This window comes from Zea mays, chromosome 2 (genome assembly GCF_902167145.1).
Source record: "Zea mays cultivar B73 chromosome 2, Zm-B73-REFERENCE-NAM-5.0, whole genome shotgun sequence".
In the NCBI taxonomy this organism is placed as follows: domain Eukaryota; kingdom Viridiplantae; phylum Streptophyta; class Magnoliopsida; order Poales; family Poaceae; genus Zea; species Zea mays.
This window is the reverse complement of record NC_050097.1, coordinates 143,418,710-143,446,186: the sequence shown is the minus strand read 5'-3', so window position 1 is coordinate 143,446,186 and position 27,477 is coordinate 143,418,710.

The window sequence follows — 27,477 nt, the reverse complement described above, 5'->3', positions numbered from 1 at the left end:
GTAACTCAACGGTTCATGCTAGACGCACGAGAAAGTGACATGCAATTTTCTATAGGTTTGGGCCGCTTAGAGAGGCGTAATACCTACTTCCTAGGATGGATCTATATGTGGTGGATTACAAGCGAGGTCTCCTGAATGGAGAAAAGCTAATGAGATAGGTAGATGGTCGATGGAAATGATGGGGTACCCCCTAGGCCTTATATACACGACCGTGGGGCACTCCATACGTACATGAGGTTCATATGTCTCGTAAATAATAGTGAACTGACTGAACTGATCTCCCTACAATCTTGCTGACTTATCCCTAATCTGTCGCGATATTCAAAGATGCCATGTGCGGGAAAGTCGGGTGGTTTCTGTGGATAGTGCATGAGTCGACGGATTGTTCGAGCTTGAGTCTGTTGCCTTCTCAGGTCGGCCCATTCCGTGAGTAGCTCTAGCCCAACCCACGAAGGGATGGCCTTGTGGGGTAACTGGCCCGTGGCCCCGCGCGAGGCCTTCTCGCCTTCAAGTGGGCCCGAGGGATATCTGTCCCCCACAGTACCTGCATTTTAAAGCCGCATCTTCCACTTCATTTCAAGAGTGATGTCCTACCCATCCCGCTCTTGTTCGTTCCCTATTCCTCTGTTGCGTTGCAAGTCTTGTTTTAACTCGATCTTTTGGTGCACTTTTGCCTATTGCCTCCTGTACCTTTGTAACCACTAGACCTTCCCATGATCCTTATCTTATGCCTACCTTTTGAATTACCATCTTTCCCATCTTGATTTGAGAATGGTGTTTACCTACCCTGCCCTTGGTTGCATTTTCTCCCTTGTAGATTACAATCCTTGCTTTAACTCCACCCCTTATTGTGCTCATGCCCCTATCCTACACGTCTTGTTCTTCTCCTTCTCCTTCAACAACCTTAGAGAGTAGTTATTCCCTTTTCAAGGAAGGCCACCATTTAATTAAAAGAAACGTATAGCAACGAGATGTTTGTTGTTGTGTGCTCATGATGTTTGTCTTTGTGTTCTAACTGATTTGCTTCTTTGAAATGAGTGTCGATGTGTTGTGGCCCTTGGTCTGCAATGGCATCAGTTTACTAGGTGAGTGTAATAGAGTTAGATAGTTGGGTGCTCTCCCTTTTCTCTCTTTAATCCATCTATTATTACCTTTTCTACCTATATTCTTTCCTCTTGCACCTATGTAGTTGGCAACCTCTCTTAATCAGTCAAGATCGGAGTCGGCAACATCTTCCCAAGTGCATATCAACGCTCATGTTAAGGGGGTTAGCCGCTAACCCCAATGAAGACAATGCGATCAACATCAACCAACAAGATCAAAGTGGCGCAACGGAAGCGTGTGTGGGTCCTAACCCACAGGTCCCAGGGATCCTTAAGAATTGCATCAGTGAGTCATGAACATCTGAAGGACAAAGCAACCAGTCCGCAAGTTAAAGTTGCCAGAGTCAAAGTTGAGTTAGAAGAAGCTATGAAAGACCAATGAACTAATCTCTTTTCTTGCTAGCCTCTCCTTGAATCTCGAGGGCAAGATTCTGTTAAGGGGGTTAGGTTTGTAACACCTTGAATTTGGGGTGTAAAATTTCTTCTCCGATATCCACCAAATTTGAGTGTTACCCTCTCCTCTACCTACTTTTCTTTTATTCTTTCTAAATAATGGAGAGTTATTTTATTATATATATATATAAGTTTTTAGTGCAGTAAAATAAAATCCTAGAGAAGTTTCGATTGTTGCATTCATGCCATTGCATAGTGTTTATGTGTGCAAAAAGTTTTCAAAATATGTAAAATTATCTCGAGGATGTTTTGGGGGATTTTCTAATCAGCCGGAACATTTTTCGAGTATTAAATATGAAATTCAGATTCTCTGATATTATTTTTATCTCTAAAATTTAGTATTTGTGAAAGCTAAAATATTCCAAAAAACTTGATAATATATATCTATATCTTCCTCTCGTCGAGCCCAGTCAAGATCTCATGTCCTTTTCGCAAGATCACCAAACCACCTCCTCGCGAATGGCATGCTGCTCGCGTTCACTATCCTTGTCTACCCTTGTCTACCACTTTTGTCCCATGCGTTGTGCGCGCAACCGTTTTTCCCTCTCCCCATTCCTCTTGCGGACATTCTAGACCCACGTGTCAGCTCCGTCTAACCTCGACGTCTACTCTCTCTCCCCCGTAGTCTACCCCCTTTTGCGCGCACGTCTACTAACAATCGCGTTCTGTTCACATGTTCATGCATGTCGTGTCATCCTCGCCGCATGCGCCCTTATGCCATGCGCTATAGCCCACGCCTGAGTGTCAGTTTCATCTTCTCAAATGGTCGCTCGTTTCACGCACGTGTCTGACGTGACACGAGCCACAACAAAATTGACAACCGCTTGCAACACCACCTCATCTATATATTTACACGCCCCCGCCTCCTGTATGGCACTATGCATCCACGTCGTAACGTCGACGTCGGCGAGCCCTTCTTCTTCGGCGAGCCCTTCGTCTCCATTGAGTTCCCTCCTCTGTTCTTCATTTTCATTTTCCTCAGCGTTGTGCTGCTTGGTCGTGATCCCGCGTACGTGTCCCGCTGCGTAGCCTCGCCGTGCCGTCCCTGCTGTCATGTGCTGCCCTCCATGACGAGCCACACTGCCGTGCCGCGAGCACCATAGGCCCGCCATGGCCGCTGCATGTCTTGGCCGGCGAGCCTTGCCACGCCTTGGCTGCTATCCAACGAGCCCCATCCCTAGCTCTGGCGAGCGGCCATGCCTACCCCGGCCGATGGACTCGCCCCACCGTGAGCCATCCCCCATGACTGCACCATTTCTCTTCTCTTCCCCTTGCTTCTCGTCAATGGAAGAAACTGTCGAGCGCTACCGCACCTGCCTGCCCGTGCATGCCTGCCGCGCCGGCGCTGCCCGCCGTGGCCTCGGCTCTGGCGTGCCGTGCGCCGCCTTGGCCGTTGAGGCATCCGTGTGGTTGCAGCAAGGAGAAAATGGAGAAGGAAGAGAAAAACCGCACTGCATGTTCTCTACCTGTGAGCGATCTGCACCAGTGAAACAACCTTGTGGGGCCCATTGCATGCGCAGCTCCCGCGCGATCTCTAGTCCACACATGCAGCGTGTGAGAGGTGGAAAACTGCTCTCATGCCCACATGTCAGGATCTGGTTGGCTTGTGTGATGTCGTTTCGTATTTGGCCATCACACGAGATCCGATTTGGTGCAATGGATTTTCTGTGTCTGCGACTCCAGAGCTCTTCGTGTGGCCATGCTCCAACCAATAGAAATGTGCCACATCCTTTAAATCCACGGTTTACTAATTGCATGTTAACTTTTGTGTCAGACGTCTGTATTATTCCATTTCTATCGTGTTAGCTTCGTAATAATATCGTGCACACGTTAAACATATTATTTTTTTCAAGACGTATGTTTGTTTTATTTTACTTGTGAGTTTGTCCATTGGTTATTAATGTAGCAATTTAGTCAAAACTAGTTTATGGTTTTAAGTTGCGCTTTTATAAATATACGTTAACATGATTAATACCAACTCAAATATTTTGATTCAATGGTTGCCTACTGTAATCGTGACGTGTGATAGCAGTTCTTATAAGTCGCACCGTTTATAATACGTGAATTGTTTTTTATTCAATATATTATGTGTCTTAAAACTGTTTCGACTTGTTCCAGTTATGTCAACTTCGTAACAACGTCGATTTCGTATTAGTAAGTTTATTTTTATCATGTCGCAAATTTTACTTAATTAATTAATAATTGGTTAGTTTAATCATGTTATTTATTTATTAGTTTCGCATATCGTGTTGGCCTACGCGCCATACGCGTGCCATGCGTGTACCGTGCACATGCCGCAGTGCTATTTCACGAGCGTCGCCGCGTGTCGTTTGCAAGTGTCGCGTGCAGTTCGCACGCGTTGTCGCGCGCCATTCGCGTGTGCCGCACGCCGTTCGTGCGTATCGCGCATTATCCGCGCGCGAGATTAAACTGTTCTCTTATATTCACTCATGTCAGTTAATTAGTTATTTATTTAATCCTCCACAATTAAAATAGTAAGTATGTCAAAACTAAGTAATAGTTTTAATTTACATTTGATAAAGGTCAGTTAATATAATTATGTCGATTGAATGTTCTAATTAATATTCGTGTAGCATAAACGCGATAACTTCTCGACCGTAGCTCCGACTATCTCGTTTCTTTTTCCTCGCGTGACCGTAGTAACACGCTCTATTTTATTTTGCATGTTTTATTATGTTTTTCTTTGAATGATATAATGTTCTTATGCATATATATATATATATATGTTTGTTTGTGTCTGTTCGTTTTCGCTTTGCGTTGTGATTAAGTCGTGGTTCGTTTCCGAGCTTCGAGGAATCGATGGTCAAGCTTCAGCGACCATGTGATCAAGTTCTTTGAGTTCTACAAGGTTGAAGATCCTGAGCATCTGTTTGGTGAAGGCAAGTGCCCTCTGACCCATTATGTCCAATTTACTTTATAATTCACTGCCCTGCATTACTTAATTGAAACCTAACGATTGACTAGCTTCGTATTTACCTTGTCCTTAATTACCTTTTGGGTTATTATGGTTAGCTTCATGCTATTGTTTTACCTTAATCAACGAACATGATAAGAACATTTATGATACGATGATGCTATCTTTATTATGATGATGAACTTGTGATACTTTAGGGGACTCAGGCTGTTTCTTGAGTATCTCTCCATAAGGACCTATTCATTGAGAGACCACCTAGGAAAATAGTGCAACCATGAGGGTGGTATGGGACGCCCTTGGCCAAGTAATTAGGAAAGTCATATGTCGGGTGCTGGTTTTGGGCATTGGGGAGGGACACATCTATTATGGCTCCTATATTCTCGCTCAGGGATCTAGGTACGGGCATCGTCCCATGACTTTTTCCTGAGGGCGGAGGTATATGTTTTGGTACGTCAGATGGACTTTATGAAGTGCTCATTTCAAACATTTGCATAGTGAGGACCCTAGGGAAAAGCCACGTAGTGAAACCTTGGCTACTCACCTCAGAAGTGTTTAAGGGTCCGTACAACCCCAGGCAAAGGGATCACGACTCATGGGTAAAGTCTGCAACCTCTGTAGAGTATTATAAAACTGATATATCAGCCATGCTCATGGTTATGAGCAGCCTTGGGATCCTCTTTGATTAGAGATATAGCTGGTTCAAGATTCAATGGTTGTATTAATGGTTTTTGGTTCAATGATGATAATGATGTTCCTCGATGAGGAAATGATCCACGGGTTGGTTATTGCTAAAACTTGGCTTCTACTAATAAATAAATACCTGACGAACTAAAAGCAACTACTTTGATCCTAACCCCACATAAAGCTAGTCCACCTCAGCCAAACAGGACATTTGCTGAGTACGTTGATGTGTACTCACCCTTGCTTTCACAAAACACCAGGTTGCCTTTGGTGCAATCTATGCTCAGGTAAAGAAAGATAAGAAGGCGTCGAGGCAGATCTCCAGGAGTTCCAGGACGTCGATGAGTTCGAGTATTAGGCTAGAGACCTCCCCCAGTCAACTGCCTGTAGTGGGTTTATTTACATTGGCTATGTTTATATTATGTGCACTTTGATTCATACTATGTAAATGACTCTAGTCTTTAATATTTTTACTAACACTTTATTGTAATTCGAAGCATTGTGCTATGATGAGTCATTTATGTAATCGTTGTGTATGTGAATTTGTGATCCTAGCACATACATGGTTCGCATTCGGTTTACCTTCAAAACCGGGTGTGACAGGAAGGCTCCTATGGCTAGTAGCTCTCATTCTTCACATGACAAAAAGAACCATGCCTATCTTTATGCTCATGTTAAGAATGTTTCTAGTGTTGCTCATCATGATAGGTGTCATAATCATGCTGCTTTACCTACTCGTCATGATGTTGTTTTTAATTCTCATGCCATGTTTGCATCATCTAGCTCTTCATATGCTCATGGTTGGAATATACCTAGGCGCTATGTTCATCATGCTGCTTCTCATGTGCCTAGGAATGCACCAAATGGACCAATCATGCTTTATCAAACTTATGATGCTTCATTTGTTCTTATGTGCAAAAAAGATAAAGTAGTTGCTAGCAATTTGGGGCCTAAGTGCAAGAGAGACAAAACTTGCATATGGGTTCCAAAGTCTTTTGTGACTAACCTTGTAGGACCCAACAAGAGTTGGGTACCTAAAACCCAAGCTTAAGTTACCTTGCAGGTTTATGCATCCAGGGGCACAGGCTGGATCATTGATAACAGATGCACAAACCACATGATGGGGGAGAAGAAAATGTTCACCTCCTATGTCAAGAACAAGGATTCCCAAGATATGATCATCTTTGGAGATGGGAATCATGGCAAGGTCAAAGGTTTGGGTAAAATAGCCAAAACTACCGAGCATTCAATTTCTAATGTGTTCTTAGTAGAATCGCTTGGTTACAATTTGCTTTCAGTAAGTTAATTATGTCATATGGGCTATAACTGTTTATTTACAAATATTGATGTATCTGTCTTTAGAAGAAGTGATGGTTCATTAGCTTTTAAAGGTGTATTAGACGGCAAACTCTATTTAGTTGATTTCTCAAAAGAGAATGCCGATCTAGATGCATGTTTAATAGCTAAGACTAATATGGGCTAGCTCTGGCATCGCCATCTAGAACATGTTGGGTTGAAGAATCTTCATAAGCTTCTAAAGGAAGAATATGTGTTAGGGATAACCATTGTCTATTTTGAGAAAGATAGATCTTGTGCAGTGTGCTAGGCAGGGAAGCAGGTGGGAACTACTCATCAAAGCAAGAACGTGATGACAACATCAAGACCACTGGAACTCCTCCATATGGATCTCTTTGGGTCCGTTGCTTATCTTAGCATCAGGGGAAGTAAGTATGGTCTTGTAATTGTTGATGATTTTTCTCACTTCACTTGGGTGTTATTTTTGCAGGATAAATCTGAAACCTAAGGCATTTTAAAGCGCTTCCTAAGGAGAGCTCAAAATAAGTTTGAGCTCAAGGTGAATAAGATCAGGAGCAACAATGGATCTGAGTTCAAGAATCTTTAAGTGGAAGAATTTCTAGAGGAGGAAGACATCAAACATGAGTTCTCCGCTCCCTACACACCGCAGCAAAATGGTGTAGTAGAGAGGAAGAACAGGATGCTCATCAACATGGCGAGGACAATGCTTGGTGAATACAAGACGCCTGAGCGGTTTCGGTCGGAAGATGTAAATACAACTTGCCACGCCATAAACTGGCTCTATCTTCATCGTCTTATCAAGAAGACATTTTACGAGCTCCTAACTAGTAACAAACCCAATGTTTCTTACTTTCATGTATTTGGGAGCAAATGCTACATCTTGGTAAAGAAAGGTAGACATTCGAAATTTGCTCCCAATGTTGTTCAAGGGTTTTTACTAGGTTATGATTCAAATACAAAGGCATATAGGGTCTTCAACAAATCATCAGGTTTAGTTGAAGTATCTAGTGACGTTGTATTTGATGAGACTAATGGCTCTCTAAGAGAGCAAGTTTATCTTGATGATGTAGATGAAGATGCAGTTCCAACGGCCGCAATGCGAACTATGACAATAGGTGATGTGCGACCGCAGGAACAATAAGATCAAGATCAACCATCTTCCTCAACACTGATGCATCCCCCAACTCAAGATGAGGAACAAGTACCTCAAGATGAAGGCATGAATCAAGGGGGAGCACATGAAGAAAAGGATAAGGAGGAAGAAGCACAACAAGCACCTCCAACTCAAGTTCGGGCAATCATTCAAAGAAACCACCTAGTGGATCAAATTCTGGGTGACATCAGCAAGGGAGTAACTACTCGCTCACGTTTTGCTAACTTTTGTGAGAATTACTCGTTTGTTTCTTCTATTGAGCCTTTCAGGGTAGAAGAAGCGTTGAAGGATCTGGACTGGGTGTTGGCCATGCAGGAAGAGCTCAACAACTTCAAAAGAAATGAAGTATGGAGCCTGGTGCCACGTCCAAAGCAAAATGTTGTGGGTACCAAGTGGGTATTCCGCAACAAGCAAGATGAGCATGGGATAGTGACAAGGAACAAGGCTCGACTTGTGGCAAAAGGTTATGCCCAAGTCACAGGTTTGGATTTTGAGGAGACTTTTGCTCCTGTAGCTAGGCTCGAGTCAATACACATATTATTGGCCTATGCTGCCCACCACTCTTTTAAGTTGTTTCAAATGGACGTGAAGAGCGTCTTCCTCAATGGACCAATCAAGGAGGAAGTATATGTGGAACAACCCCTAGCTTCGAGGATGACAGGTATCCTGACCATGTCTACAGGCCCTCTAAGGCGCTCTATAGACTTAAGCAAGCCCCAAGAGCATGGTATGAATGCCTTAGAGATTTTCTTATTTCTAATGCTTTCAAAGTTGGGAAGCTGATCCTACTCTCTTTACTAAGACTTGTAATAGTGATTTGTTTGTATGCCAAATATATGTCAATGAAATAGTATTTGGTTCTACTAATCAAAAGTCTTGTGAGGAGTTTAGCAGGATGATGATGCAGAAATTCGAGATGACTATGATGGGCGAGTTGAACTACTTCCTTGGATTCCAAGTGAAGCAAATCAAGGATGTAACCTTCATCTCCCAAACGAAGTACACTCAAGAATTACTCAAGCGGTTTGGGATGAAGGATGCAAAACCCGCTAAGATACCGATGGGAACGGACAGACACTTGGACCTCAACTAAGGAGGTAAGTCTGTTGATCAAAAGGCATACTAGTCTATGATAGGTTCTGTACTCTATCTTTGTGCTAGTAGACCGGATATTATGCTTAGCATTTGCATGTGTGCTAGATTTCAATCTGACCCCAAGGAATGTCATCTTGTGGCCATGAAGTAAATTCTTAGATATTTCGTTTCTACACCTTGCTTCGGGATCTGGTATCCAAAAGGGTCTACCTTTGACTTAATCTGTAACACCCCTGGTGTTACTGTAACTAAAACTTGAGCATGACATCATAAGCATTGGCATTGCATATGTTTGACACACTTAGAGTGCATTCACTAGGCAAAAATTTCAAACAAGTTGTATTGTTTTAATGTTTTGCAAATAGGACCCTGGATAGGAAGCTTTACCCTAAATAGGGATTAAAGGGGTAAAACCTTACCCAAATTGAGAAAACCTAAATACTTTAGGGAAATAGTTATAAAATACCCCCAAAAATAAAGTTGAATCACATTTATACCCCTGGGATACCAGAAACCCTAATTGGAACCCTGGAAAACCCTAAAACTAAACCCTAGGGGCCTATGTGCAAAATTAGTCCACTTTTGGGCCAAAGTGCAAAAACCAAGTCAAATAAGTTTCTTAAGTCCTTTGGTTCACAAATGTGTGGACTTGAAAGCCAAATGTTGAGTTTTGGACTTAAATGCAAAATGGACCTCAATTAAGTTCTATTCTAAGTCTGAAATTCAGTGTTGAAGGCTCAACTTTGGGGCTTTGTAACTTTCAAATTATAGGATCTTTGCCCTTGGTCACCACATCAAAATTATAGCCTAATCATAGGAGAACAACTTTGCTTAAAGGTGTGAGCATTGTTGTTAAGGAAAAACTGGAGATAATCATGCCTAAAGATTGGCTGTCAGGCTGGTTTCATTCTGAAATTCAGCTATTCAGTGTAACAGGGTCAGCTTTGAGTGTGAATTCAACGATGATCTAGTGATCAAATAAGCCCAGTCCCTATAGTCGAATTGTAGATGGTATATAGCTCTACAACTTTGCTAGAGGTCACTAGATGTGTTGCCATTTGAAAATCAAAGAAAAAGTGACTTAAACTTGCTCTGTCAGTTCATCTTGCTGAATTCGCCATGGTACAGTAGACCCAAACTGAAGAAGATTACGATTCACCCCCTGCTCGTCGCCGGTGACTTTTCGCCGGGGTTGTTGACGGATCGCCGTGATTCGTGCACCATGGGCAGTGGATATGCTCGGGCGGGTAAATATCTGGCGCTCGGATTGAGCTACGGCTAAGGCCGCCGTACTTCACCCTAGCTCATCGTCGGTTGGATGGCCTCGTCGCCGATAAGCTGCCGCTGTTGCCCGCCACGTGCCTTAGAGCTGGGCTTCACCGCGGTGACTCACCGGATGCATGTCCGTCGATCACCGGAGCCACTGCCACGGTGAAAGCCACTTTCTCCCCGCACTGAGCTCGTCTCCCCTCTCCGGCCGCCACCGTGCCATCATCAATTCAAGCGCCACCGCCCCTGGAATCTATAAATTGAGCCCACGGTCAGCTGTGCTACATCATCGTGAAACCAGAACCCCCACTCCCACCCTCAATCGTTCGCTAGGACGCACGAATTTTGGATTTCCCCCAATTGGTCCGCCGCACCGCGAAGAACAGCCTCACCACGGCCAGCCCCCTTTCCGGTCTGTTCATCCCTCTCTCTCCCTCGTTTTAGCACTTGCATAGCTCTGTGATACTTACCGAGTCACCAATTTGAACTGAGAGACCACCAATCATCGGGAACGCGATCAAACGCTCATGGCCTTCGCGGTTCTCGTGGGCAGGATAGAATAGGTCACCATTTGTGCAATTAATTTAGGGGAAATACCCTCTAGGTTATGGATTTGGTGTAGTCTGAAGCTGGGCGCCGGTCATGGCCCCGTTCGGCTGGTCTGCTAGCTCGCCAGAGCTCTTCCGCGCGCTGCCGTCGTTAGGGACCTCCCCTGCGAAGAATTAGAAGTTTAAGGGGTTTTCTGGAATGTGTCAGGGACTCAGTGAATAACACTTCGGTTCTATTTCCGATTGTTTAGAAAGGCGAGGGCTTTTCTGTAAACCCACCATCGTAGGCGCGCGCGGGCACCTTTCTCCTTTGAACTGGGCCGCTGGGCTGAAGTCAGCCCAGTACTATTCACTGGTTTTCCTTTTTCTTTTATTTCTAGAGACAAAACAATTATAAAAAATGTAGAAAAATGGTAAAATTATGAAACCAATTTTCCTAGGTTCCTTATTTTACCTAGAATTTAATAAAAATAGTTTTGTGATTTTTAGTGGAAATAAGAAATTTTAGGGCATTTAAAGTAGTTAAAAGTATTAGTTATGGATTTTTAGAAAATAAATGGTAAGTCCAAAAATGCCCAAACTTTTTATGGGAACTTAAAGCAATATTTAGAAGCCTTGGGTAGGGTTTGAATTGATTTGGACCATGTTTGATAACTAGAACCCAAAACCACCCCCTGCCCTATGAACTCCTTTACCGACCCCGGAAACCCAAGGTTCTCGGAGTTCCGTGAAGGAAAGTTGTATTCAAGACTTAGATAATAAAACTTTATTATCTTCGCACTCTCATGCGCATTACATGGCATCCATTCTTATATATGTATATATATGGTTATGTTAGAACGGGAAGAAGAAATAGAAGTCACCGAAGAAAGGACACCACCACCCTCGGATTCTCAAGCAGGCAACTGCTTCTACTTCGATATTTGTGGATCCGAACCCGACTCACCTGTTAACGAAGGCAAGCCCCGGTGCATGCAAACCCTTTCCTTGTGTTTTTAAATACTTTTCGCACACTTTAAGTCTAGTGAAATGTGCATTAGGTTCATAGGAGTTGCTTGAAACCCTTTGATGCATTGCTTTCCTTGGTATCCATACCTTTATAGATACTTCTGTGAAGTATCAAAATATGATTTACAAAAATGCTTAGCCCTGCTTAGATCTTGTGGATAGAGGTTGTCCTTAGCCTAGCTCGAGAAAGGATGGCTTCTACCTGCAAGAATATTTTTATTTGGAGCAATGGTGGGATCTTACTGCAAAGTTCCCTGTGATAATCTTTCATCCTAAGGAACAGGAACAATCCTAAGGATGGAAATACTTAAATTGAGACTTGGGTTAGGAACAGGTAATGTTCTACCCAGGTTGATTAAGGATTGATGCGTATGTAGGCGTGCTGACCGAGGACCCTTTAACTGGTCACATGCCTCGTCATGGGTAAGCCTTGCCTCGGGCAGACTAAGGCCAGAATAAGATAACACGAAATGGGCGTGGAGCGGTGGCGAGAGTAGTGTGTACCCTCCGTGGCAAGAGGCTGGACGGTGGTGTATCTGTGCTCTCGGTTTGCGTGAACCTGATCTGGTCTTAAGAACCCCGGTGGCGGGTTGACATATGCAAGGGTTAAGTGCTACATATGTCGTGTGATTGGAGATCCTCAGCTGAGTATAATCGATTCGGATCGCTGTACCTTCGCGGTTATGAAGACTTGGTCACTTCCCTGCAACCTAAGTCAGGATGTGAACACTATGGATAAAAATGATATTGTATTGATGAGATGTTGAAATTAGACTAGATGCAAATAGAGTCTAGTAATAATTAATATGGCGTTAAAAGAATGAAAGTAAGGACTCACTTTAGTAAGCTACTTCTGCAAAAGTATAAGTTGATTTTTGCTAAAGCCTCTCCTTGACTCCTATTTATCCAGCATACCCTTGAGAGTCTTTTCCTTAGTCGGGTAAGACTTGCTGAGTAATTCCATACTCAGGGTTTATCCCTTCGTTGTTTTTAGGTGAGGAAGTAGCAGATTTCTGTTGCTTCTGTGCTAAGGTGGTTCCCCATGATGAAAAACAAGAGTGAAGATGCGGGAGGTCGTGGTCCTCCATAAGGAAAACTTTTGTGAAAAACTTATCGGGAGGAGTTTGTGCCTCCTTGGTTTGTACAATATTACTACTCAGCACTCGCTCTTAGTTCTGGTCTGTAATAAAACAACTTGAGCTTGCCTTTCAAATAAATGTAAGTTATGTAATCGCTTCCGCATTTCTTTATCTCCGATGTTCTGTAATGTCTGCAAGACGGGTGAATCGTTCCTGGTAAGGTAAGGAAAGATACCGAACTTGTCGAGTAATTCAGGGGCACCTACAGGGTTGTCTAAGGTCCGTTGGACAAGGACAACTGTAGGTGGGCCTAATTACTTGGGAGGTTCCGTCACAGCTGGTATCGGAGCGTAGCCCTTCTTTGCAGATATTATGAGGCATCTTCAAAAGGATTTTCAAAAGTCTTACCTAAAAACTCTTTTCTCTTCTTACCTAAGTATTCTGAAGAGTCTATCTTAAAGACCAGATAGGAAGGGTGCAATGTATAGAAGGTTGAATCGACTAAGGTTGATTCTGTACTTACACATGCATCATGCTAAGAATTATACTAATAACATTTTCCCCCTTAGAAAGATGCCGCCACGCACAAGGCTAACGGCGCGCAAGTCAACTGGACCAATCGGTGTGCCCCGGCATCAACTGGCCCCTCGACATGAAAGCAGTAGCAGTGGGAGTAATGACCCCATAGGAGATCTTGAAGCCCGAGTGAGTCGACTTCAAGCAGCGCTGCAACACAGGACCGATGCTTGGGTCACCGACGAAGATAGAATAAATGAACTAAGAAGGGACATCCGTCACCTGCAGGATCAGCTTGCTGATCGGGACTTAGCACTTGACTGGGCAGTACAGTCCCGTTTGTTGGCATGTGCTAAAGAAGCAAGGGCTCAGGCCCGAATTAAGGAACTTAGCTCAACTGTCGACAACCTGCAGGTCTATTGCAATACGTTGCATGAGGAAGTCCATGTACTATACTCGCAACTACACCCTAGTGTACCTGCACACCCTGCTGAGGCGGAAGCCGGACCCTCTCACGTTGCGGGACGCGCGCTGGGTGGGGAGTTAGACCTTTTTGAGCCCCCTCCTTCCATGAGGTTGGTTGATGTCTGGACTCCCACACCTGACGATGAGGCCGCCAAGAGTAATGGGAAGCAGGACTAATGGTGTAATAGAAGTAGAAGTAGTATGTTGTATAATAGGTTGAACTTTTGTATAATGGGAAATGTATCCTGTTATGTAATATCGAGTCTGTATCCTTACTTTTTATATTAATGTAAAAAGGAAGGTTTCTCTAGCATATTATGTTTACTTCAAATGTTCTTTGTCTCAGATGCCGACCAGGACTCGAGGACAGGACGCAGCAGGAACTTCTGAGGGAAGGGATGTTACCCCAAATCCACCTCTGGTTCCTCCCACGTTGGCCGAGGCGATTGCCGCCTTGGTAAATGCCACCGCAGACAACACCCGCTTCCTTAGGGAAATGGCGGGTCAACAGCAATTCCAGCAGCAGGCAGGAAAGGGTTATCCGCAAGGCCCTCGTGAAACCACTTACCTGGATTTCTCGGAAACCCGTCCATCACTATTTGTGAAAGCTGAAGATCCACTAGAAGCCGACGAGTGGATACGGGTTATTGAACAAAAGTTTGGTCTTCTCCGTTGTTCAGAAACGCAGAAGCCATTATTCGCAGCACAACAACTACGTGGTCCTGCCAGTACCTGGTGGGGAAATTTTGTGGCTATTCAACCTGTCAACCATCAAATCACCTGGGAAGAATTTAAAGCAGCCTTCCGTGAGCACTACATACCCGAAGGTGTGCTGCATATGAAACAAGAAGAATTTATGAAGTTAAAACAAGGAGGAGATACCGTCAATCAGTATCTCAACAAGTTTAATCACCTGTCGCAGTATGCCATCGACCAGGTGAATACTGATTTAAAGAAAAAGAACTGCTTTATGAGAGGTTTAAATGACTGGTTGCAGAGAAAGATGGCCACATGTATAGATCTCACGTATGGAAAGGCTATCAGCACAGCCTTATCTGTTGAAGCAAAATAAGCAAGTTCTGGGAAGAACAAGGGATTCGGTGGTGAGAAGCCTAATCAGGGCCAGGCGAAGAGGCAACGGTTTGTGATCCAGCCTTCAAGCCAAAATCGCACTTTTTCTCGTCCACCCTCATTCCCTTTCAAACAACCAATCATTATTCGCCCCAACAATACCCCCACTACCCCAAATCAGCCGAGTGCCCCGGGCACTCGATTCCCTGCTTTGCCCAACTCTTCAACCGGGTGTTTCAATTGCGGCAAGTCGGGACATTTCATCAAAGACTGCCCATATCCCAAGCAAAATCAATCAAATGCTCAGCAAGGATCTAGGAAATCAACTCAACCTAAGGGAAATACTGTGGGGAAGAATACAAAGAAGACGGGGCGTGTATACTACACCCAAGTGGCCACTACACCGGAAGGAGAGCCGGTGATGATGGGTACGTTTCCCGTGGCCAGTCACCCTGCAATTATTCTTTTTGATTCTGGTGCTTCGCATACATTCATTAGCAAGAAATTTGTGGAGCAACATCACATTGCATGCCATGAATCAAAAGAGGGATTTAAAATTCATTCACCTGGGGGACACATTTTTACTAGAGAAGTGGCCTATGAAGTGCCAGTAACAATGGCCGGGCGGAACTTTCCTGCTAACATGATTGTTCTGAAAGGCCAGGATATAGATGTAATTTTGGGTATGAATTGGTTAACCCAACACAAGGCAATTCTCAACACTGAACTTAGAACCGTCAGGTTGAGCTATAATCAAGAAGAGATTCTTTTGTCTCTCCCCGTAACCAATCCAGCCAAAGCTTCTGGTAGAATATATGAAGCCATTGTACCGGAGATCAAGAACATTCCGGTAGTATGCGAGTTTCCAGATGTATTTCCGGAAGATTTGCCTGGACTGCCCCCTGAAAGAGATGTAGAATTTGTAATTGAGCTAAAGCCCGGTACGGCTCCCATCTCCCGAAGATCGTACCGTATGCCCCCTAATGAGTTGGCGGAATTGAAGATTCAATTACAAGATCTACTGAATAAGGGATTCATCTGGCCAAGCTCGTCTTCATGGGGTTGCCCCGCCATTTTTGTTAAGAAGAAGGATCAAACCTTGCGAATGTGCGTGCATTATCGACCCCTGAATGAGGTCACCATCAAGAATAAATACCCTCTTCCAAGGATCGACATCTTATTTGATCAACTGACTGGGGCGAGGGTATTTTCCAAAATTGATCTCAGGTCGGGCTATCACCAAATCCGTATTCAGCCCGAGGATATACCGAAGACCGCGTTTACTACGCGGTACGGATTGTTTGAATACCTGGTAATGTCTTTCAGGCTCACAAATGCTCCTGCCCACTTCACCTATTTGATGAACTCGGTGTTCATGCCCGAGTTGGACAAGTTCGTGGTGGTCTTCATCGACGATATCTTGATATATTCTAAAAATGAAGAGGACCATGCTCAGCATCTACGGATTGTATTGACGCGCCTGAGGGAACATCAGCTGTATGCCAAGTTCAGCAAGTGCGCGTTCTGGCTGGAGGAAATTCAATTTTTGGGGCACGTGTTATCGGCCAAAGGAATTGCGGTAGATCCTAGCAAAGTCAAAGATATTCTGGAGTGGAAACCCCCAACCACTGTTCACCAAGTCCGGAGTTTTCTTGGACTAGCTGGATATTATCGCAGATTCATACCAGATTTTTCTAAGCTTGTGAAGCCAATCACAAGTTTATTGAAGAATGATATTAAGTTCAATTGGTCTTCTAAGTGTAATGAAGCCTTTGAGCAATTGAAGACATTATTAACCACTGCTCCGGTATTAGCTCAACCGGACATCACTAAGCCTTTTGATGTATATTGTGATGCGTCAGGCAGTGGACTCGGCTGTGTATTAATGCAAGAGGGCCGAGTAATTGCATATGCTTCAAGGCAGTTACGCCGACATGAGGAGCATTACCCAACTCATGATCTGGAGCTAGCTGCTGTGGTTCATGCCTTGAAAATTTGGTGTCACTATCTGCTGGGAAATATCTGTCACATATATACAGATCATAAAAGTTTGAAGTACATTTTCACCCAGTCAGAATTAAATATGAGGCAAAGACGATGGCTTGAGCTTATTAAGGACTATGAACTGGAGATCCATTATCATCCAGGCAAAGCCAATGTGGTGGCAGATGCACTGAGCCGTAAGGCTTCCTGCCACTGTCTTTTGGTGAAGACCTCTGACAACACTTTGTGTCACGAGATGGAAAAGCTAAACCTGGGGATAATCCAACAAGGGACTCTGAATCAGCTAAAGCTTGAGTCAATCATTTTGCAAAGGATAATTGATGCTCAAAAGGATAATCTGGGTATGAAGCACATACGAGAGAAGATAAGGGCTGGAGTAGCCAAATGTTTCAAGGAAGACGATCAAGGTGTAATGTGGTTTAATAACCGCATAGTAGTGCCAAAGAATGAAGAGCTCCGCCAGCAGATTCTTGATGAAGCACATCTTAGCCGCTATTCTATTCATCCCGGAAGCACTAAGATGTACCAAGACTTGAAGCAACATTACTGGTGGACAAAGATGAAGATCGAAATTGCACGCTATGTGGCTAAGTGTGACACTTGCAGACGTGTCAAGGCCATACACATGAAAACTGCTGGTCCATTACAATCTTTGCCAATCCCAACCTGAAAATGGGAAGACATAAGTATGGACTTTATTGTGGGACTGCCCAGGACGGCCAAAGGGTATGATTCTATTTGGGTTATCATTGATCAACTTACAAAGATCGCCCACTTCTTGCCTGTCAGGACAAAATATACAGTAGCCACCTATGCAACATTATACATTGCCCGTATTCTCAGTTTGCATGGTGTTCCGAAGACTATAGTGTCGGATCGTGGACCTCAGTTCGTATCCAAGTTTTGGGAAGAATTCCATAAATCCTTGGGTACCAAATTGCTCCACAGTTCGGCCTATCATCCTCAGACAAGTGGACAGACTGAGAGGGTCAATCAAATACTTGAGGATATGCTGCGGGCATGTGTTCTGGACTTCTCACAGAAATGGGATGAATGTTTGCCCTTAGCGTAGTTTTCATATAATAACAGTTATCAAGAAAGTATCAAGATGGCACCTTTTGAAGCTTTATATGGGCGACGGTGTCGAACTCCGCTAAATTGGTCTGAACCTGGAGAAAGGTACTTCTTTAGGCCTGATATGGTGAAAGAGGTCGAAGAAAAGGTTCAGAAAATTATTCATAATATGAAGAAAGCTCAGACTCGACAAAAGAGTTATGGAGACCGACGACGACAACCCTTATGCTTTCTGGTAGGCGATTATGTCTACTTGAAAGTTTCACCAATGAAGGGTGTATCACGTTTCGGGGTTAAAGGGAAGCTTGCACCCAGGTACATTGGTCCATTCCTGGTGCTTGAGCAATGTGGACCAGTGGCATACCGACTTCAACTACCCGAAACATTGTCTGTTGTGCATAATGTGTTCCACGTGTCACAATTGAAGAAGTGTCTTCGGCTTCCTGATCGAACCGTTGAAGTTACAAATGTTGTCCTTGAACCAGACTTGACATACTCTAAGCACCCTATACGAGTCTTGGATCAAAAGGACAGGGTTACCCGGAGAAAAACTCTCAAGTTTTATAAGATACAGTGGAACCAGTATTCTGAAGATGAGGCTACCTGGGAAACTCAAGACTTTTTAGATAAGAATTTCCCAGGCTTTTTAGCCTCTTGTAAATTGTAAAACCTGTATAACTGTGAATAAAAAGATGACCCCCACATCACCCCTGCCTTGTACTAGAAATAAGGAAATAAAAGTATTCCGTGTTTCCTTTTCCATTACTTACCCTAGGACTTTTAATCTCGGGACGAGATTCTTTTATGGGGGGAAGGATGTAACACCCCTGGTGTTACTGTAACTAAAACTTGAGCATGACATCATAAGCATTGGCATTGCATATGTTTGACACACCTAGAGTGCATTCACTAGGCAAAAATTTCAAACAAGTTGTATTGTTTTAATGTTTTGCAAATAGGACCCTGGATAGGAAGCTTTACCCTAAATAGGGATTAAAGGGGTAAAACCTAACCCAAATTGAGAAAACCTAAATACTTTAGGGAAATAGTTATAAAATACCCCCAAAAATAAAGTTGAATCACATTTATACCCCTGGGATACCAAAAACCCTAATTGGAACCCTATAAAACCCTAAAACTAAACCCTAGGGGCCTATGTGCAAAATTAGTCCACTTTTGGGCTAAAGTGCAAAAACCAAGTCAAATAAGTTTATTAAGTCCTTTGGTTCACAAATGTGTGGACTTGAAAGCCAAATGTTGAGTTTTGGACTTAAATGCAAAATGGACCTCAATTAAGTTCTATTCTAAGTCTGAAATTCAGTGTTGAAGGCTCAACTTTGGGGCTTTGTAACTTTCAAATTATAGGATCTTTTCCCTTGGTCACCACATCAAAATTATAGCCTAATCATAGGAGAACAACTTTGCTTAAAGGTGTGAGCATTGTTGTTAAGGAAAAACTGGAGATAATCATGCCTAAAGATTGGCTGTCAGGCTGGTTTCATTCTGAAATTCAGCTATTCAGTGTAACAGGGTCAGCTTTGAGTGTGAATTCAACCATGATCTAGTGATCAAATAAGCCCAGTCCCTATAGTCGAATTGTAGATGGTATATAGCTCTACAACTTTGCTAGAGGTCACTGGATGTGTTGCCATTTGAAAATCAAAGAAAAAGTGGCTTAAACTTGCTCTGTCAGTTCATCTGGCTGAATTCGCCATGGTACAGTAGACCCAAACTGAAGAAGATTACGATTCACCCCCTGCTCGTCGCCGGTGACTTTTCGCCGGGGTTGTTGACGGATCGCCGTGATTCGTGCACCATGGGCAGTGGATATGCTCGGGCGGGTAAATATCTGGCGCCCGGATTGAGCTACGGCTAAGGCCGCCGTACTTCACCCTAGCTCATCGTCGGTTGGATGGCCTCGTCGCCGATAAGCTGCCGCTGTTGCCCGCCACGTGCCTTAGAGCTGGGCTTCACCGCGGTGACTCACCGGATGCATGTCCGTCGATCACCGGAGCCACAGCCACGGTGAAAGCCACTTTCTCCCCGCACTGAGCTCGTCTCCCCTCTCCGGCCGCCACCGTGCCATCATCAATTCAAGCGCCACCGCCCCTGGAATCTATAAATTGAGCCCACGGTCAGCTGTGCTACATCATCGTGAAACCAGAACCCCCACTCCCACCCTCAATCGTTCGCCAGGACGCACGAATTTTGGATTTCCCCCAATTGGTCCACCGCACCGCGAAGAACAGCCTCACCACGGCCAGCCCCCTTTCCGGTCTGTTCATCCCTCTCTCTCCCTCGTTTTAGCACTTGCATAGCTCTGTGATACTTACCGAGTCACCAATTTGAACTGAGAGACCACCAATCATCGGGAACGCGATCAAACGCTCATGGCCTTCGCGGTTCTCGTGGGCAGGATAGAATAGGTCACCATTTGTGCAATTAATTTAGGGGAAATACCCTCTAGGTTATGGATTTGGTGTAGTCTGAAGCTGGGCGCCGGTCATGGCCCCGTTCGGCTGGTCTGCTAGCTCGCCGGAGCTCTTCCGCGCGCTGCCGTCGTCAGGGACCTCCCCTGCGAAGAATTAGAAGTTCAAGGGGTTTTCTGGAATGTGTCAGGGACTCAGTGAATAGCACTTCGGTTCTGTTTCCGATTGTTTAGAAAGGCGAGGGCTTTTCTGTAAACCCACCATCGCAGGCGCGCGAGGGCACCTTTCTCCTTTGAACTGGGCCGCTGGGCTGAAGTCAGCCCAGTACTATTCACTAGTTTTCCTTTTTCTTTTATTTCCAGAGACAAAACAATAATAAAAAAATGTAGAAAAATGGTAAAATTATGAAACCAATTTTCCTAGGTTCCTTATTTTCCCTAGATATTAATAAAAATAGTTTTATGATTTTTAGTGGAAATAAGAAATTTTAGGGCATTTAAAGTAGTTAAGAGTATTAGTTATGGATTTTTAGAAAATAAATGGTAAGTCCAAAAATGCCCAAACTTTTTATGGGAACTTAAAGCAATATTTAGAAGCCTTGGGTAGGGTTTGAATTGATTTGGACCATGTTTGATAACTAGAACCCAAAACCACCCCTGCCCTATGAACTCCTTTACCGACCCCGGAAACCCTAGGTTCTCGGAGTTCCGTGAAGGAAAGTTGTATTCAAGACTTAGATAATAAAACTTTATTATCTTCGCACTCTCATGCGCATTACATGGCATCCATTCTTATATATGTATATATATGGTTATGTTAGAACGGGAAGAAGAAATAGAAGTCACCGAAGAAAGGACACCACCACCCTCGGATTCTCAAGCAGGCAACTGCTTCTACTTCGATATTTGTGGATCCGAACCCGACTCACCTGTTAACGAAGGCAAGCCCCGGTGCATGCAACCCCTTTCCTTGTGTTTTTAAATACTTTTCTCACACTTTAAGTCTAGTGAAATGTGCATTAGGTTCATAGGAGTTGCTTGAAACCCTTTGATGCATTGCTTTCCTTGGTATCCATACCTTTATAGATACTTCTGTGAAGTATCAAAATATGATTTACAAAAATGCTTAGCCCTGCTTAGATCTTGTGGATAGAGGTTGTCCTTAGCCTAGCTCGAGAAAGGATGGCTTCTACCTGCAAGAATATTTTTATTTGGAGCAATGGTGGGATCTTACTGCAAAGTTCCCTGTGATAATCTTTCATCCTAAGGAACAGAAACAATCCTAAGGATGGAAATACTTAAATTGAGACTTGGGTTAGGAACAGGTAATGTTCTACCCAGGTTGATTAAGGATTGATGCGTATGTAGGCGTGCTGACCGAGGACCCTTTAACTGGTCACATGCCTCGTCATGGGTAAGCCTTGCCTCGGGCAGACTAAGGCCAGAATAAGATAACACGAAATGGGCGTGGAGCGGTGGCGAGAGTAGCGTGTACCCTCCGTGGCAAGAGGCTGGACGGTGGTGTATCTGTGCTCTCGGTTTGCGTGAACCTGATCTGGTCTTAAGAACCCCGGTGGCGGGTTGACATATGCAAGGGTTAAGTGCTACATATGTCGTGTGATTGGAGATCCTCAGCTGAGTATAATCGATTCGGATCGCCGTACCTTCGCGGTTATGAAGACTTGGTCACTTCCCTGCAACCTAAGTCAGGATGTGAACACTATGGATAAAAATGATATTGTATTGATGAGATGTTGAAATTAGACTAGATGCAAATAGAGTCTAGTAATAATTAATATGGCGTTAAAAGAATGAAAGTAAGGACTCACTTTAGTAAGCTACTTCTGCAAAAGTATAAGTTGATTTTTGCTAAAGCCTCTCCTTGACTCCTATTTATCCAGCATACCCTTGAGAGTCTTTTCCTTAGTCGGGTAAGACTTGCTGAGTAATTCCATACTCAGGGTTTATCCCTTCGTTGTTTTTAGGTGAGGAAGTAGCAGATTTCTGTTGCTTCTGTGCTAAGGTGGTTCCCCATGATGAAAAACAAGAGTGAAGATGCGGGAGGTCGTGGTCCTCCATAAGGAAAACTTTTGTGAAAAACTTATCGGGAGGAGTTTGTGCCTCCTTGGTTTGTATAATATTACTACTCAGCACTCGCTCTTAGTTCTGGTCTGTAATAAAACAACTTGAGCTTGCCTTTCAAATAAATGTAAGTTATGTAATCGCTTCCGCATTTCTTTATCTCCGATGTTCTGTAATGTCTGCAAGACGGGTGAATCGTTCCTGGTAAGGTAAGGAAAGATACTGAACTTGTCGAGTAATTCAGGGGCACCTACAGGGTTGTCTAAGGTCCGTTGGACAAGGACAACTGTAGGTGGGCCTAATTACTTGGGAGGTTCCGTCACAGCTGGTATCGGAGCGTAGCCCTTCTTTGCAGATATTATGAGGCATCTTCAAAAGGATTTTCAAAAGTCTTACCTAAAAACTCTTTTCTCTTCTTACCTAAGTATTCTGAAGAGTCTATCTTAAAGACCAGATAGGAAGGGTGCAATGTATAGAAGGTTGAATCGACTAAGGTTGATTCTGTACTTACACATGCATCATGCTAAGAATTATACTAATAACATTTTCCCCCTTAGAAAGATGCAGCCACGCACAAGGCTAACGGCGCGCAAGTCAACTGGACCAATCGGTGTGCCCCGGCATCAACTGGCCCCTCGACATGAAAGCAGTAGCAGTGGGAGTAATGACCCCATAGGAGACCTTGAAGCCCGAGTGAGTCGACTTCAAGCAGCGCTGCAACACAGGACCGATGCTTGGGTCACCGACGAAGATAGAATAAATGAACTAAGAAGGGACATCCGTCACCTGCAGGATCAGCTTGCTGATCGGGACTTAGCACTTGACTGGGCAGTACAGTCCCGTTTGTTGGCATGTGCTAAAGAAGCAAGGGCTCAGGCCCGAATTAAGGAACTTAGCTCAACTGTCGACAACCTGCAGGTCTATTGCAATACGTTGCATGAGGAAGTCCATGTACTATACTCGCAACTACACCCTAGTGTACCTGCACACCCTGCTGAGGCGGAAGCCGGACCCTCTCACGTTGCGGGACGCGCGCTGGGTGGGGAGTTAGACCTTTTTGAGCCCCCTCCTTCCATGAGGTTGGTTGATGTCTGGACTCCCACACCTGACGATGAGGCCGCCAAGAGTAATGGGAAGCAGGACTAATGGTGTAATAGAAGTAGAAGTAGTATGTTGTATAATAGGTTGAACTTTTGTATAATAGGAAATGTATCCTGTTATGTAATATCGAGTCTGTATCATTACTTTTTATAGTAATGTAAAAAGGAAGGTTTCTCTGGCATATTATGTTTACTTCAAATGTTCTTTGTCTCAGATGCCGACCAGGACTCGAGGACAGGACGCAGCAGGAACTTCTGGGGAAAGGGATGTTACCCCAAATCCACCTCTGGTTCCTCCCACGTTGGCCGAGGCGATTGCCGCCTTGGTAAATGCCACCGCAGACAACACCCGCTTCCTTAGGGAAATGGCGGGTCAACAGCAATTCCAGCAGCAGGCAGGAAGGGGTTATCCGCAAGGCCCCCGTGAAACCACTTACCTGGATTTCTCGGAAACCCGTCTATCACTATTTGTGAAAGCTGAAGATCCACTAGAAGCCGACGAGTGGATACGGGTTATTGAACAAAAGTTTGGTCTTCTCCGCTGTTCAGAAACGCAGAAGCCATTATTCGCAGCACAACAACTACGTGGTCCTGCCAGTACCTGGTGGGGAAATTTTGTGGTTATTCAACCTGTCAACCATCAAATCACCTGGGAAGAATTTAAAGCAGCCTTCCGTGAGCACTACATACCCGAAGGTGTGCTGCATATGAAACAAGAAGAATTTATGAAGTTAAAACAAGGAGGAGATACCGTCAATCAGTATCTCAACAAGTTTAATCACCTGTCGCAGTATGCCATCGACCAGGTGAATACTGATTTAAAGAAAAAGAACTGCTTTATGAGAGGTTTAAATGACCGGTTGCAGAGAAAGATGGCCACATGTATAGATCTCACGTATGGAAAGGCTGTCAGCACAGCCTTATCTGTTGAAGCAAAATACGCAAGTTCTGGGAAGAACAAGGGATTCGGTGGTGAGAAGCCTAATCAGGGCCAGGCGAAGAGGCAACGGTTTGTGATCTGGCCTTCAAGCCAAAATCGCACTTTTTCTCGTCCACCCTCATTCCCTTTCAAACAACCAATCATTATTCGCCCCAACAATACCCCCACTACCCCAAATCAGCCGAGTGCCCCGGGCACTCGATTCCCTGCTTTGCCCAGCTCTTCAACCGGGTGTTTCAATTGCGGCAAGTCGGGACATTTCATCAAAGACTGCCCATATCCCAAGCAAAATCAATCAAATGCTCAGCAAGGATCTGGGAAATCAACTCAACCTAAGGGAAATACTGTGGGGAAGAATACAAAGAAGACGGGGCGTGTATACTACACCCAAGTGGCCACTACACCGGAAGGAGAGCCGGTGATGATGGGTACGTTTCCCGTGGCCAGTCACCCTGCAATTATTCTTTTTGATTCTGGTGCTTCGCATACATTCATTAGCAAGAAATTTGTGGAGCAACATCACATTGCATGCCATGAATCAAAAGAGGGATTTAAAATTCATTCACCTGGGGGACACATTTTTACTAGAGAAGTGGCCTATGAAGTGCCAGTAACAATGGCCGGGCGGAACTTTCCTGCTAACATGATTGTTCTGAAAGGCCAGGATATAGATGTAATTTTGGGTATGAATTGGTTAACCCAACACAAGGCAATTCTCAACACTGAACTTAGAACCGTCAGGTTGAGCTATAATCAAGAAGAGATTCTTTTGTCTCTCCCCGTAACCAATCCAGCCAAAGCTTCTGGTAGAATATATGAAGCCATTGTACCGGAGATCAAGAACATTCCGGTAGTATGCGAGTTTCCAGATGTATTTCCGAAAGATTTGCCTGGACTGCCCCCTGAAAGAGATGTAGAATTTGTAATTGAGCTAAAGCCCGGTACGGCTCCCATCTCCCGAAGATCGTACCGTATGCCCCCTAATGAGTTGGCGGAATTGAAGATTCAATTACAAGATCTACTGAATAAGGGATTCATCTGGCCAAGCTCGTCTTCATGGGGTTGCCCCGCCATTTTTGTTAAGAAGATGGATCAAACCTTGCGAATGTGCGTGGATTATCGACCCCTGAATGAGGTCACCATCAAGAATAAGTACCCTCTTCCAAGGATCGACATCTTATTTGATCAACTGACTGGGGCGAGGGTATTTTCCAAAATTGATCTCAGGTCGGGCTATCACCAAATCCGTATTCGGCCCGAGGATATACCGAAGACCGCGTTTACTACGCGGTATGGATTGTTTGAATACCTGGTAATGTCTTTCAGGCTCACAAATGCTCCTGCCCACTTCACCTATTTGATGAACTCGGTGTTCATGCCCGAGTTGGACAAGTTCGTGGTGGTCTTCATCGACGATATCTTGATATATTCTAAAAATGAAGAGGACCATGCTCAGCATCTACGGATTGTATTGACGCGCCTGAGGGAACATCAGCTGTATGCCAAGTTCAGCAAGTGCGTGTTCTGGCTGGAGGAAATTCAATTTTTGGGGCACGTGTTATCGGCCAAAGGAATTGCGGTAGATCCTAGCAAAGTCAAAGATATTCTGGAGTGGAAACCCCCAACCACTGTTCACCAAGTCCGGAGTTTTCTTGGACTAGCTGGATATTATCGCAGATTCATACCAGATTTTTCTAAGCTTGTGAAGCCAATCACAAGTTTATTGAAGAATGATATTAAGTTCAATTGGTCTTCTAAGTGTAATGAAGCCTTTGAGCAATTGAAGACATTATTAACCACTGCTCCGGTATTAGCTCAACCGGACATCACTAAGCCTTTTGATGTATATTGTGATGCGTCAGGCAGTGGACTCGGCTGTGTATTAATGCAAGAGGGCCGAGTAATTGCATATGCTTCAAGGCAGTTACGCCGACATGAGGAGCATTACCCAACTCATGATCTGGAGCTAGCTGCTGTGGTTCATGCCTTGAAAATTTGGTGTCACTATCTGCTGGGAAATATCTGTCACATATATACAGATCATAAAAGTTTGAAGTACATTTTCACCCAGTCAGAATTAAATATGAGGCAAAGACGATGGCTTGAGCTTATTAAGGACTATGAACTGGAGATCCATTATCATCCAGGCAAAGCCAATGTGGTGGCAGATGCACTGAGCCGTAAGGCTTCCTGCCACTGTCTTTTGGTGAAGACCTCTGACAACACTTTGTGTCACGAGATGGAAAAGCTAAACCTGGGGATAATCCAACAAGGGACTCTGAATCAGCTAAAGCTTGAGTCAATCATTTTGCAAAGGATAATTGATGCTCAAAAGGATAATCTGGGTATGAAGCACATACGAGAGAAGATAAGGGCTGGAGTAGCCAAATGTTTCAAGGAAGACGATCAAGGTGTAATGTGGTTTAATAACCGCATAGTAGTGCCAAAGAATGAAGAGCTCCGTCAGCAGATTCTTGATGAAGCACATCTTAGCCGCTATTCTATTCATCCCGGAAGCACTAAGATGTACCAAGACTTGAAGCAACATTACTGGTGGACAAAGATGAAGATCGAAATTGCACGCTATGTGGCTAAGTGTGACACTTGCAGACGTGTCAAGGCCATACACATGAAAACTGCTGGTCGATTACAATCTTTGCCAATCCCAACCTGGAAATGGGAAGACATAAGTATGGACTTTATTGTGGGACTTCCCAGGACGGCCAAAGGGTATGATTCTATTTGGGTTATCATTGATCAACTTACAAAGATCGCCCACTTCTTGCCTGTCAGGACAAAATATACAGTAGCCACCTATGCAGCATTATACATTGCCCGTATTCTCAGTTTGCATGGTGTTCCGAAGACTATAGTGTCGGATCGTGGACCTCAGTTCGTATCCAAGTTTTGGGAAGAATTCCATAAATCCTTGGGTACCAAGTTGCTCCACAGTTCGGCCTATCATCCTCAGACAAGTGGACAGACTGAGAGGGTCAATCAAATACTTGAGGATATGCTGTGGGCATGTGTTCTGGACTTCTCACAGAAATGGGATGAATGTTTGCCCTTAGCGGAGTTTTCATATAATAACAGTTATCAAGAAAGTATCAAGATGGCACCTTTTGAAGCTTTATATGGGCGACGGTGTCGAACTCC